The sequence below is a fragment of the Carassius carassius genome, chromosome 43 (genome assembly GCF_963082965.1).
Source record: "Carassius carassius chromosome 43, fCarCar2.1, whole genome shotgun sequence".
In the NCBI taxonomy this organism is placed as follows: Eukaryota; Metazoa; Chordata; class Actinopteri; order Cypriniformes; family Cyprinidae; genus Carassius; species Carassius carassius.
Genome location: NC_081797.1, coordinates 6654005 through 6668007, shown reverse-complemented (window position 1 = coordinate 6668007; position 14003 = coordinate 6654005). Strand labels below are relative to the sequence as shown.

Here is a 14003-nt window from a genome sequence, read left to right as displayed (position 1 = left end):
TGATGGCTTTGTGATTGGACGGTGTGGAATCTCTCGCTGTGGGAGAATGCTGGAAGCTTAGCTTGACTGACTCTGAAATCTTCCGTAGAAAAGTGGTCCTGACTGCTGAGGCACAACAGAAGTGACAGTTTGCCTATAGTCATTGTTAAAGTGGACATAAATATATATATATATATATATCCAGGGTGTGATTTGCCGGGGGGGATGTGTGGAATTTCCCCCTTTCTGGTCAATGTATCCCTGCCTCTGCTTAATTATTTTTATCCCCTCAAAGTGATCAGTTCTACTACACTAGTGGCGAGACGGATCACAAAACTTATCACGGATCCGTGGTTTGATTAAAGTCAATTTTATTTTAAAATGCGCTACTTTGGCTTGCGATCTGATTGGTTACACCTCACGAGCAATAGCCTATCACCACTTGCGAGACAGTTGAAGCCGGTCCGCTGGGCAGTGGAGTTGCCAACTTGGCGACTTTGTCGCTAGATGTAGCGATTTTTTTTTTCTTCAAAAAAGCGACTAGCGACGAATCTAGAGACATTTTGAGACAGAGACAATCATTATTTAGTCTCTGAGACTCTCTGGTGCTGCCGCACGAGCGCGAGGTCTCTCTTTCCCAGCATGAGCCTCTCTCTCTGCATCTGCTGTGTTCAGCGAGCGCAGAGAGGAGCAGCACTTTCAGTTAAAAAAAGATATTCTGTTGCTTCCAACTCTATTTAACAAGCAAGTATAGCCGACATCAGTCACAGCACAACCACTGACTTTATCGTATGTGTATTTGATTTCATTAGACAATGTCGTGAATAGGAATTTAGTGCAGATTAATGTTTGAGACCTATTTTATGTAGTTTTAATGGACCGCGTTTCAGTCATTATAATATTCATTCCGTTGTCTGACAACAGAAACATAAAAATATAGTAATAAAAACAGTTTTATTGAGAATTTGGCTGAATTAAATTGCAGTATGTGAGGGAGGCAATACAATACGAAGCACTTATGTCATAAATATGCTAATTAGCACATGACGTCATTTAGCGACTTTTCAGGCGGGGTTTAGCTACTTTCCACTGAAAGAAGTTGGCAACACTGCAGTGGAGCTGTGTGTCGAAACCATGGTCGAAACAAAGGAAGGCAGCATATTCAGCATATTACTAAAGCAGGAATAAACATCACAATCTGATTATCTGTTTTTTATGATGACAAACAGAGAATGGCCGAAGTTACACATACGGTGTATCACTCAATTGAGGCTGAAGCAAAGAGCATAGAAGCCCAAGAGGTGAAACTTAATAGAACGCTCCATAGCAACAGTTGCCCCCATGACGTGATGGCGCGGCCGCCATTATGGACTGAGAACTGAAGGAAAACGCCGAGAAATAATGGGAGTCAATGGCACTGAAAAACTTAACATAACAAAAATTTAACAGAACTTATAATTTTTTCTGGCCGTCATATCTAAATATGAAAACAATTTAAAATAAATTAATGAGGATGACCGACGTTAAATGACAGAAAATATACGTCTATGTGTTGGTTATGCATGGCCTAATTACCCTTAGGAAAATAGTATTTTGGGACAAAATATTACTATGGAAGTACTATAAGACTACTATAGAAATACTAAAGCGGCTCTAGGATATTATAGAGGTATTACAGAACATAACATACTTCTGTGATGTTCTGTAATACCTCTATAATATTTTAAAGCTGCTATAGTATTTCTATAGTAGTCTTATCGTACTTCTGTAGTATTTCCCAGATTTTTATAGGCCTAGTATTCCTATAAGATTACTATAATATTTTGATTCCTATATAATATAAGATTCCTATAGCACTTTTTTGTAAGGGTATGTCCCCCACCGAATCGGCTTCATTAGCCTACCACTTACGGTTTGCAAAGATACAATTATAAAATTATTGCAAACCTTTAATCTATCAATATTTATGTTCTATTATGCATTTTCTTTGTTATATGAATAACAGAAATTCATGAAATAATATATATATAGGCAGACACACTGTAATAAGATTTATTCAAATGTTGATTTTGACATTAGTGAACATCACCATCACCATATATATGATTTGGAAAAATAAATAAATAAATAAATAAAATTATAAATGAGCATTTCTAAAGACAGTTCACCTTTAACAAGAATATCACGAAAAATATTAACAACTTGTTTTTCAACATCTTCAGTGAAAGTGCACACAGTGAACGTTTCAATGACAAGAACAAAAACAATCTGTGAATGTCCTATTACAGACGGAAAGGTACAAAAAAAAAGATGTGCAATCTAGCAAGTGCACACATGAACTATAAACAGTACTAAAATGGAAGTGGTGCCATAAGATCTCAGTAATTAATCAGACACCACCATCTATTGTGTGTGCATTTGTGTATGAGAAGTTTGTTTGTATTTTTTTTTATTTTTGTGAGAGAAGAGGCATTGACATAGAATGGAAGCATTAGTCAAAAAGGTGTATAATCTAGCAAATGCACACATGAACAAAAAATAACTCTGACCATCTTTCGGAAACTAGTGTACTACTAGCCAGCTACTTGCTAGCCAGCTACTAGCCAGTTCAAGTTTTGTATAGATTTCTAAAAACGAACAGCAAAACCTCTACACTCAAACTGGCGCTAACGATTTCAGCAGCTTTCAGTCCACAATGGCGGCCGCGCCTCAGCAGCGCCATCTACAGACTGTTACCCATAACACAACAGAGTTTCGCCTCTTGGGCTTCTAAACTCTTTGACTAAAGCAAAGGTTTTTTGATTACTCACTCACTCTTGAGTGTCTGCCGCGAGTGATTTCAACGTTAAATCAATGTAGAAGTCCTGCGGCGTGAATGAGGCATTTAGCGTGGCGCAGGCGCATCCAGTTCGCGCAAATGAGGCGAATTGACTAACACAGATAATGCATCTGTCTTTTCTATCATTTCACTGATTTAATTATTGCGTGTTTTTTCATTGTGCATGATCACAGTTCATATGTGTGGGGAAAGATAAGCTATTAGAGTAAAAATATTGCGTTAGGCTGCTTCATGAGGTAATAAGAAAAAAGATTTTACAATTCCTGCAAATGCAGTGATGAAGTTCATGTTCTCATGATTTATTTTTATGAATTAAAATGTTTCAAAACACCCCCCCCCTCAGTTTTTTTACACAAATCGCACCCTGTATATATCTTTTATTTAGTGTTCATTTATATTTTATTTTCAGTTCAGATTTCATTCATTCATTCATTCATTAATACTCTAATACTTAATACTACTTCTAATAATTAATACTACTTTCATTTCATACTAGTTTTCATTTAAATTGATTGATTGATTGATTGATTGATTGATTCATTCATTCATTCATTCATTCATTCATTCATTCATTCATTCATTCATTCATTCATTCATTCATTCATTCATTCTTTCTTTCTTTCAAGACATTTATAGACTGGAACCAGAAAATAAAAATAAAACACACCAAAACACACCAACACACAACAACTTAATAAAAACAAATTGTTATTAAGTGATTGTTTGTTGGTGTGTGTGTTTTTCTTTTTTCTTTTTCGTTTTTTCTAGTTTCAGATGATCGTCTGTGTATGTCTTTTTAACAGTCTTCCTGTTTCCTATTTTTATGTTTAATGCACGAAGGTTGTGAAGGTTTAATGATTTACTGTGTATCGAAAACTAAAATTAACCTCTGGCCATTTTTATTTTCATGTCAGGAAAATGTGTTTTAGTTTAGCTTATTTGTTTTCCCGATTATGTTGTTATTATTATTATTATTATTATTATTATTATTATTTATTTTATTATTATTATTATTATTATTATTACTATTTTATTGAAGTTGTTTTCATTTATTTAGTTATTGTGAACAGTAGGACTCAATATCACTGGGGCTATTTCTTTAAGAATAGATTTAGCTTGTCTTAGATCAGAGGAAAAGAGGGCATTTTATCCTGAATAATGGTCCTGACAGACTGCTTTTCTTCCCAGGGAGTGCAGTCATGGCCACTGAAGCGTGCTGTGTTCACCCCCTCATCGTCTGGCACTTTTTCCCTCCATCGTTCTAGAGGAAACAGCATAAAGAAGGGAAGTGAGTGATTTATAGTGCTCTCTGATGTGTCATCAAAATTTTTGGGGAGTATTTACCTTTTTTTTGTGGATGGTAGAAGAGCAATCCCCCCACCCTCTCTCATCATAATTATTGTCATTTTCATCAGCATTAGCACAAGAGATGATGATTATCTTCATCTGTGTCACAAATAAGCCGGATGGTGTGAGTTACTGGTATCAGTCACGCTGTAGAGGAGCTGACAAGTTCGTTTAAGGCATATGAGTAATTGTTCCTGCTGCTGTTGCTGATGCTAACTGCTACTCTTTGCGCATTACACAACCCCAGCTCATCTGACTCTTCTTCGGATAAATGTCACTGTCTTTTGCTGATTCCTAAATTTGCTTAAAGTGATAGTTCAACCAGAAATGAAGGTTCTGTCATCATGTATTCACCCTCATGTCATTCCAAAACTGTGTGATGTTCTTTCCTCCGTCTCATACTGCAGTTTTCAAGAGAATGGTGACTAGGAACTGTCAAGCTCAAAAAATTAACGAAAAGACTCCATCCTAACAGTGATCCACACAGGACCTTACTGATATCTAGATCGATGATGACTGAAAATTGATGACTGAATTTTTTTTATTATTAATAAGCAATGACTTTTTTAAGTTTTTCATCTTATATTTATATTTCATTTTCAGCTTAATTATTTTAGTTAACTCTAACAAAACTGCATGAGCCAAATGGTACTTTTATGATATTTATTGCCTTTTTTCCACAGAAGATGCAGGTAAACGAGTAAACGATGACATAGTTTAAATTTTTGGCTGAACTATACCTTCACATTGTCAATCTCATTCTTTCTCCTCTCAGTTTCCAGTACTGAAAGCATCTAAATTGGTTTCAAATCCGAATGTAAGAGCAACACCTTCTAAAACGCTTGCAATGATCTACCATCTAACTAGCATTGCATTTATGTAAGATTTGCAAGCGCAAACATTTATCTGACACTTAACACATTTGATTCAGCCAAACAGCATTACTCGTGTTACATTGTAGGGTGTAGATTTTGCTTCTTGGCACAACATCAGCACGTCTCGTCTTAACTCAGCCATTAACTCTACAGATACCTGTATGAGCGCTGCTTTTAGCTGATATCGCAAATCCTCTTAAGAAAAACGAGCCGCAGCATCAGTTTTGTGCATACACTGAATTCCCTCTTATTCTGAGATGCCAACTTTCTGACTTTGTGCAACACCTTGATTGAGCGTGCGGAGGGACTCACTTCAGTGTTTGTTGTTTTGTGTCAGTTGTGCGGTTACAGAAGCTTACCTGCTCAAGAGCCGTTAATCTCTCGGACTACGGCACTGATCAGCTGATCGGCACCCACCGCAGCAGGAAGTCTGGATCCAGAGGTGTTTTGCTAGTAGATCAAGGAGAGGTCTTAGAGCTAGTGTAAACAGAAAGATAGTTCCTCTTTAACGAAATAGTAATGGAAATTTGCTGAACTTTTATTCAGGCCATCCAAGTTTGCTTTTTCAACAGAACAGGTTTGGAGAAATGTGTTTTTACATCACTTGCTCACCAATGGATACTATGCAGGGAATGGGTGCCGTCAGAATGAGAGTCCAAACAGCTGATAAACACATCAGAATAATCCACACCACTCCAGTCCATCAGTTAACGTCATGTGAAGGGGAAAGCTTCCTGTTTGTTAGAAACAAATAAAAAATTTGGGCCTCTTTGGTCCATAATCAATAATAATGTATCCTGTTGTCCTCTTATATTAAAATCCACAGACATATTTGTTTAGAGCTGTTTTTGCTTGTAACCAGCACTTGATCTGTGCATATTTCTCTCCTGATACAGATAAAATTGTATTATTATGTATTATCTGTATTATTAATAGAGGAGTTGTATTTTGGTTGAAAGCAATTTTAAAAGCATCTAAATTATGGATTTATTTCTTACACAAATTTAGCTTTTTGCTTCACATGATGCTAATTGATAGACTGGAGTGGAGTCGTTTACTTGTGGATTACTGTGATGCTTTTGTCAACTGTTTATCAGCCTCATTCTGACGGCACCCATTCACTGCAGTGGATCCACTGGTGAGCAAGTGATGTAAAGCTCAATTTCTCTAAACCTGTTGTGATGAAGAAACAAAATCATCTACCTCTTGAATGGCTTGAGAGCGAGTAAATTCACAGCAATTTTTCATTTTTAGGTGAACTATTACTTTAACCTCCCTTTTGGGTCAAGATGATCGCTTCTTTGCTGTAGGGGGTTTGGTTATAAAACACACAACTGTAATTTCATTACAGAGTTTGCTCCGATTAATACTGGTTGGGAGTTCAAGTTAGTATGTTAGTGGAAGTGCACATGCAGCAGTTAGCCTGTTGCTAGCATGCCACACGCATCTTTCCACTCTATTGCCCTGATCAATAGCCTCATTTTCTCCAGGTCTTGCTTTGCACTACTAAAGGTTAAGAGGTTTGGAATGGTATTGATCAGGGTATCCACACACCATCTGTCAAGGCCATTAACATGTTGATATGTCATTGGAAAAAGCCACATTTTATGCAGATTTGGAATCAGTTTTGTGACTGTGATTTGTGTTTCCAGGAAGATTCCAGGAGCCGAGACTATATCAGTATAGAACAAGATTTGTCTTTGGTTTCCACTAATGCTGTTAACCTTCAGTTGGCATCTAGCAGTGGTTGCATCTATTTGGTGCTATTTTGAGATGATAATTTATGCAAACACTAATGAGTACAGATGCTTTTCAGGAAAAAGAACTTTCCCTGGTACATTTTTGAACTATTTAATTAATCATTGCTGAATAAAAGTATTAATTTCTTTCAAAATGATATGTAGTCTACATATATGATAATTCTGTCATGTTTGTCTTTTCCACCACAAGTTAAATTATGTATTGTCAGTTGCAGGAAATACATTTTTTAAACATTTTTGCAAATTAGAAAATAAATAATTAAAAAGTGTGAAGTATTTTCACTCTTTATGCATAACATAAACTAAGTATACGTTGAGTTTTACATAGGCATTTAATGTTATTTTACAACTGCAGGACAGTTGTTTTAATCGTTTGTGTGTGTGTGTATATATATATATATAATTGCTCTTTATAATACAACAGCCTGCACTGATTAGTAATCCAGAGCACTTCTAGTTGCCAGTTATGACAGCATGTGTGATATTCTATTAATTACAATTACTGCACCCATAATATAATAAATATTAATATAGATTAATTATAATCTCAAATCCTCGCAGTGTGAATGTGATTCGACCAAATTGAAAACGTCTGAGGTGCTTTCCTGTGATTCCTTTTTAATGTACTTTAATGATCAGCATGCTGTATCAGTACATTAACAGCCCAAAGTACAAAAAATAAATAAAAATAAAACTGTTTCTTAAATTGCTTAGGAAAGCTAAAAGATGGCGGAAAATTACCCAACATTTAACTTCTTCCTAATCAGTCAAGCTCTAGTTTGTGTTTTTGAATTATCTTTAATTTTGGGGGTAGTAAAAAAAATAATATTGAAAGACTTAGCGGTGTGATAATTGCATAATTTAATGTTTTATCAAAATGTAACAACTTGCTCCTCCTCTGAAATGACTTTTCTTTTTGGCTGACATCACCAAGCCCACAGTTTTTTATTTATTTATTTTCAGCCTACAACCAACTGTCATCATTCTGGAAAGTAACGGCCACTTTTTATGATCCAATCAATAGACATGGATGATGAACATCTCATTGAACATCCAGTTTCACTCAGAAATATGTAGATTAAGTAAAATGTGCACGTTGTGTCTAGGGTTAAAAAAAAATATTTGGAAAAAATATTATCATTTATTTATTTTTATATTTATTTTAAAATGTAGTTCATTCCTGTGATGGCAAAGCTGAAGCAAAGCTGAAGCAACCATTACAAGAAACATTTCTTATTATCATCAATGCTGAAAACAATTTTTGTGGAAACTTATACTTTTCTTCAGGATTATTTGAATTGTTCAAAAGAACACTGTTTATTAGCATAATTTAAAAATAGAATATGTGTAACAACTTCAATGATTTTACTGTCACTTTTAATAATTTCAAGTCAAAAATAAGGCATAAGAAAATAAATAAAATAAAACGAAATATAAAAATGTGAAAAGAAATTTAAATGTGCATATTTGATTAAAAATGCGCATTAAATTTGCATGTTCCTATTGAAGTCAAGGTATCCTGTGAGCTGAGATATGATTTATGGTTGGCCTTACTTCTCTCTCAATCTCTACCTTTCCATGATGCCTCATTATGTCTCCCGTAGGGTCATCTTTATTTTTCCTCGTTGTGGGACCCTGTTCAGACACATAGATTTACTTTTCGAAGACAAATGGACGAGACAACCTTGCTGGTTTCAGCTATCCTGTGTTTTCTCTGCATTAGTTTCCAGTGTGACCGCAGGCCATTGATTTAAAGGCAATGTACATTTGTGGGGGTTTTTCATCGAGGGTGACGTATTCTGACCCTACGGGTTCGAATCAAAGCTAAGTTACACTTTAGGGACTAACGAACAAGACAACAGAGGTGATTAAACAAGTTGACCATAGTGCAAAAGAAATGAGCTGCTGCATTTGCACCCTCACAATCGCTGTTGGTGTTCTGATCTACTCACAGCAGCAGTTTAAAGATAAAAGGGCCCCAAAGTGGAGTGTGTCAAAACCAGCCTCGGGAGCATGATGGGAAACATATTTATAGATTGTCGGGTCAGGGTTGATGCTGCTGGTAGCAGGCAAAGGATGTGTGGGCAGGGAAGGTGGACTGTGGGATACTGATGGACACTGTGCTTCAAAACTCTGTTGTTTATTTGTTTGATTCTATTAACATGGATCAGATGTGTGTCTTTTATTCAGAGTTGGTGTTGATTATGTGTTAAGTGTTGGTGTTAAAGGGGCCATTTCATCTGATCTTTTCAGATAAAGCTCTGTGCACTTGAAAATGGGCTACTGTGGCTTTAAGACCTCAATGCTCCTTCCAAGTTTAAAATATGCACATGTGTGTGTGTGTGTGTGTGTGTGTGTGTGTGTGTGTATTTAATCCTGAGATCCACTGAAGGTCATACAGTTTTATGAATATTTTATGAAAATTTAATTTATAATAACCCCCCCCCCCCCCAAAATAAAAACAATTATTATTATAGTATGTATGTACCGTATACTCTCTCTCACACACACACACACACACACACACACACACACACACATATAAAACAGTAAACTAAATTAGTCAAACAGTAAAAACTATATTATATTAACATGATATCATATATTAAATAAATAATATACATACATCATATATAAATTATATAATAACTTCTAATATAGATTAATATACATTATAAATAAAATATATTTAGTCCTGAGATCCACTGAAGGTGGATTCATATTTTAATGAATATTTAATTTATAATAAAACCTAAAAAAAGATATAAATTACTATTGTAGTATGTCACACACACACGCACACATAAACAATTATATATATAAAATAAAAAAGAAAACTAAATTAGTGAAACAGTAAAACCAATATTAAAATATATAAAACTATACTTTAAATGTATATATTATTAACATATTTTATATAAATCTAAAAATACATAATAAACATATATAATACATGTAACAATATATATTTTGATATTTAAAAATATATATATTAACAAGTATATATAATATATACTTAATATTTGTATTATACTTTGTATACCCCTTTAAAGGGTTTTTATGTTTTATTTTTTGTATTAATTTTTTTTTGTATGCGTGTATATCTATATGTTTGTGTGTATGTGTGTGTGTGTGTGTGTGTGTGTGTGTGTGTGTGTGTATATATATATATATATATATATATATATATATATATATATATATATATATATATATGTTGCATTTTAAATTATCATCATTTTTATCCGCAACATCCTTGTCTAATGTATGCACGTTTGAATATGTATGTCCTCTATACTTATTATAGCTAGCATATATTTTCCTCCTGCCTGGAAGAAATGTGGCTACTTCACATGAGGTGGGAAAAGTAAAAAGTCGATCTAGAACACAAAGGGAGAGCGGGATTGCTGATTGGACTGTGGCCCTCAAGATCACAATTATAAGTCTAAGCATTAAGGAGCTTGATTATGGACTCACTTTTTTAGTATCAAAGTTGCAAGAACATTTGAAGTCTGGAGTCGATCAAACAAACGCATCTAACAAGAGTTACACATAAAAACAGACTCAAGCAGCTTTGTTTATATGCATGCTTATGGTATCACATCAGTTTGCTGAGAGGATCTGGACAGTTATTGGAAAAAGGCATGAAATCAAAGTCTCTAACTGACTCAAATCCGATCTGTTTTGCAGCGCTCACCTATTTAGAGAGAAAGAGATAGTTTGATTGAAACACTTAGAGTTTAGAGTCTGAAATACTATCTCATATCTCATTTTAGTTGCTGGTACCTTGTAAAAAGAACTTTATTTCCAGTCAGACTTCCCTGGATCACAGATATGATATCATACCATCCAATCAAATCAAAGCTTGCCGCTTTGAGAAAGTCCTTGTTGGTTTTATGTTTAATATGCATTAGATGGTCAATGAATGGTTGTCTTTTGGTTAGATTAATATGAGGAACATCTCTCTGAAGACCGCTAATGGGAGATTCAGTCCGTGTAACTCAAGGCCTCGTAATACTTGTGTGTATTTGTGTATCACGCGTCTCATTCTCTCCACATTATTAGTCTCAGTCTCTCTCTGTATTATATAAGACTTCCTGAAAAGCATCTAGTGTAGCTCATGACACGCCTCCTCATTTTCTGGGACAGGAGGAGCGGAGCATTAGTGCAGATGAGAACATATTGTACTGCAATTTAGACAGAAAAAAAGCCCACATATAGAGAAGAGTATGCAGAAGAGCATTATGCATTATGTTTAGTTTCCTTTATATTTATTGAGAATGTGTGTGGGGTTACATTCATGATCATGCTCGACTGCCTGGATTTTATATTGATCTAAGAATGTTAAATATAATGATTATACTGATCATATTGATATGCAGCCAGTTTGAGTTTGTTTGAACATGCACTGCCGCTGGGTCTTAAACTAAAGTAATTTATTTTGAGTGGTTACATTTGATGAAAATTATGGTTTATGGTCATTTTAAAGTGATGGAAACTACCAGCTTAAATAGATGGTATAGTTTGCCTGAAAATGAAATTCGGTCATTTTTATTGGACAAAAATATCAAAGGCACAAAAGCACAAGAGAATCTGATTTTTTAACCTGGTGTAACATGTTTGCTTGTTAGACACATGATAAATATCAGCATTTTACATTTTGAATTGGTATTATTGAACTAGCATATGTGTTTTTTTATTTGTATGTTTTTGCTCCTTTTAATCATACTTTTACGGTGCTTTTCATGGACTGAAAAAAAAATTTTTTTTGCTTGTATCATATTTATTCAGATTTTCCAATGTAGTAATTAGTAAAAACAAAGTGAGTCAGTTAGTTGGAGTTAGTGAAAATTAATCAAAAAGTGAGTAACATATTTTGTAAAATTTATTTTTATTGGTAAATGTATGCTTGCAGTTCTGCGCCAATATCAATATTTTTTTCTTTCAAAAAAATAAAAAAATTTAATTTAATTTAATTTAATTTAATTTAATTTAATTTAATTTAATTTAATTTAATTTAATTTAATTTAATTTAATTTTAAACTGGTGTGACATATTTGGTGTCAATGACCATGCACATTTTTTTTTTTTTTTTGCGAGCATATTTTTTTAAGGATAGATAGATAGACAGATAGATAGATAGATAGATAGATAGATAGATAGATAGATAGATAGATAGATAGATAGATAGATAGATAGATAGATAGATAGATAGATAGATAGATTTGTAAATGAGAGTTAACCATCAGGTCAGAATATTCTGTTTCCCAAAATATCTCTTTGCAAACTATTCAAAACACACACACACACACACACACACACACACACTATCCACTTACCAAAACCACTTAGACACGAGAAACATAAGGATCACACAGAAATGCTTCTGCTTGTTTAACAGCGGTGGTGTCTGAGTCATCTCCTCTGCTCAGGAAACTGTGAACATTTTGTAGCCGGTGATTATGAACAAGTCCAAATGGGGATTTCTCACATTGACGTTTATATTAAGCACATCTATTATTTGGAACCGCTTGAAATTAGTCAGTAGAAAACAGGTTGGCTTCTAGTTTAATAGGTTTTACAAACAAAAGCTTCGTCTTTCCGCTGTTCCCTTTTTGAGCATTTGGAACCAGAGAAAGCGACAGGATCCAAGTGGTTTGTAATTGTAACGTGGCTGTTCTTCTCTTTTGTGTGCGCAGGGTGAAGCCAGCTAGAGAAACCGAGTGTGAAGATGTCCAGAAACTGCTGGCACTGTGGAAGACTTGGCAGGTGAGTGTACAGGAACAGGTTGTGAGGAACACACTTTGGCTGATTTGAGATCAGGCACCGAGCCCCATCTGAAGATGGGATTGAATGTGACACACACAAGCTGATGTAAGAACCATCTCGTTGGAGAGGAAGATAGATGAGATCAAACAGGACTGAATTACAATTAGTCCACGTGTCTTAATTCTCAAGCTAGTCATTATATATCACAGTTCAACCATCTCAAACATTTGCTCCAGCAAACTTTGATTCAAGATAAACTTTTTTGTACTCAACTCTGATTTTAGTTTTAACAATTATGTGCTGAAATCATCAGAAATAGACTAGTTTTGACTGTATTTTGTGAAGCCCCGCCGTTTTCTCCAATGTAATTTCAGACTGTAATCAGCAGTGAAATTGCTTGTATCATGTGGAATTGTTTTTGTGAAATATCTATGCAGATTTTCCGATGCAATAGTTTGTAGGGCTTGCATAAAATAGTAAATCAACAAACACATTTAAAAAAAAATAATAATTTTGGTGAGTGAGTGAAATATATATATAATATATATAAAAAACTAAAACTGGTGAGAAAAAAATAATAATAGGTTGTTTCAGCCCAACTTTGGGTCAAATATGGACTAACCCAACTTTTGGGTTAAAAAATGAATGTAAAAATTTAACCCAATGCTGGGTTAGTTCATTTTTGACCCAAAGTTGGGTTGAAACAACCCAGCATTTTTTAGAGTGTAACTGTACACATGAAATGTTGCATTCATGTTAAAGAACCACTCAAATGCCTTGAAACGAAAATTGTGACTTATTTTCACCCCAATGGAAAGCATATTTACTCTGTCTGAATCGTTCCCTACCACCTATATGGTTTACTACTTGCCATTCACCACACAGAAAATACTAATGCAGTGAACAAGTCACTGATTTCAGCCGCAGCTTCAGCAACTATTTCTAGTGTAGGGGGCGGGACGCTTCGGATTCTAAATACCTTTTGATTGGACAGAAAGTAAGATGAGACGCTGAAGTGCAGGATGATGCCACTGAAATTGTTGATCCATATTGGAGTGAGAATCTGTACCTTTTGAATACTTACATCTTTTGAATGCAAACTGTTGTCATTGTTTTGGAGCACAACAGTTTATAGATAATCTTAGATAATCTTAGAGTCTGTAAAAAAAAATGGAAGTAGGGAAAATAATATAATTCAGTAACCTCTTTGGACATAGACGGACATACAGTACCTGCATTATCAATCCAGACTTGCAGATTTTTTTCCTATATCATTCCTCCAGTGCACCTCATATTACATTCACTGTAACGGTCTGTAAGGATTTTTTTTTTCTTTGGATGGGGGAGCGGTTGGTGAGATATGGGTCGGTCCTAAACGTACCCTGGCTGTGTCGTTCCCCTGAGAGGGGAGCCTGGGTCAGCTGATTAAAAAGA

At 34.8% G+C, this 14003-nt stretch overlaps 1 protein-coding gene across 6 annotated transcripts in view; it reads left to right on the top strand.

Moving 5' to 3' along the window:
* lrrc4ca (leucine rich repeat containing 4C, genome duplicate a) overlaps positions 1-14003 on the top strand; it is a 235321-nt gene that overhangs the window by 200744 nt on the left and 20574 nt on the right. For 3 of the 6 annotated variants that reach the window (XM_059536077.1, XM_059536074.1, XM_059536075.1), the window contains 2 exons: positions 4007-4106; positions 12500-12569. The gene's annotated coding sequence lies outside the window, so the exon portion shown is untranslated. The remainder of the gene's footprint in view (positions 1-4006; positions 4107-12499; positions 12570-14003) is intronic. The other 3 variants (XM_059536079.1, XM_059536078.1, XM_059536076.1) reach the window with 1 other exon arrangement.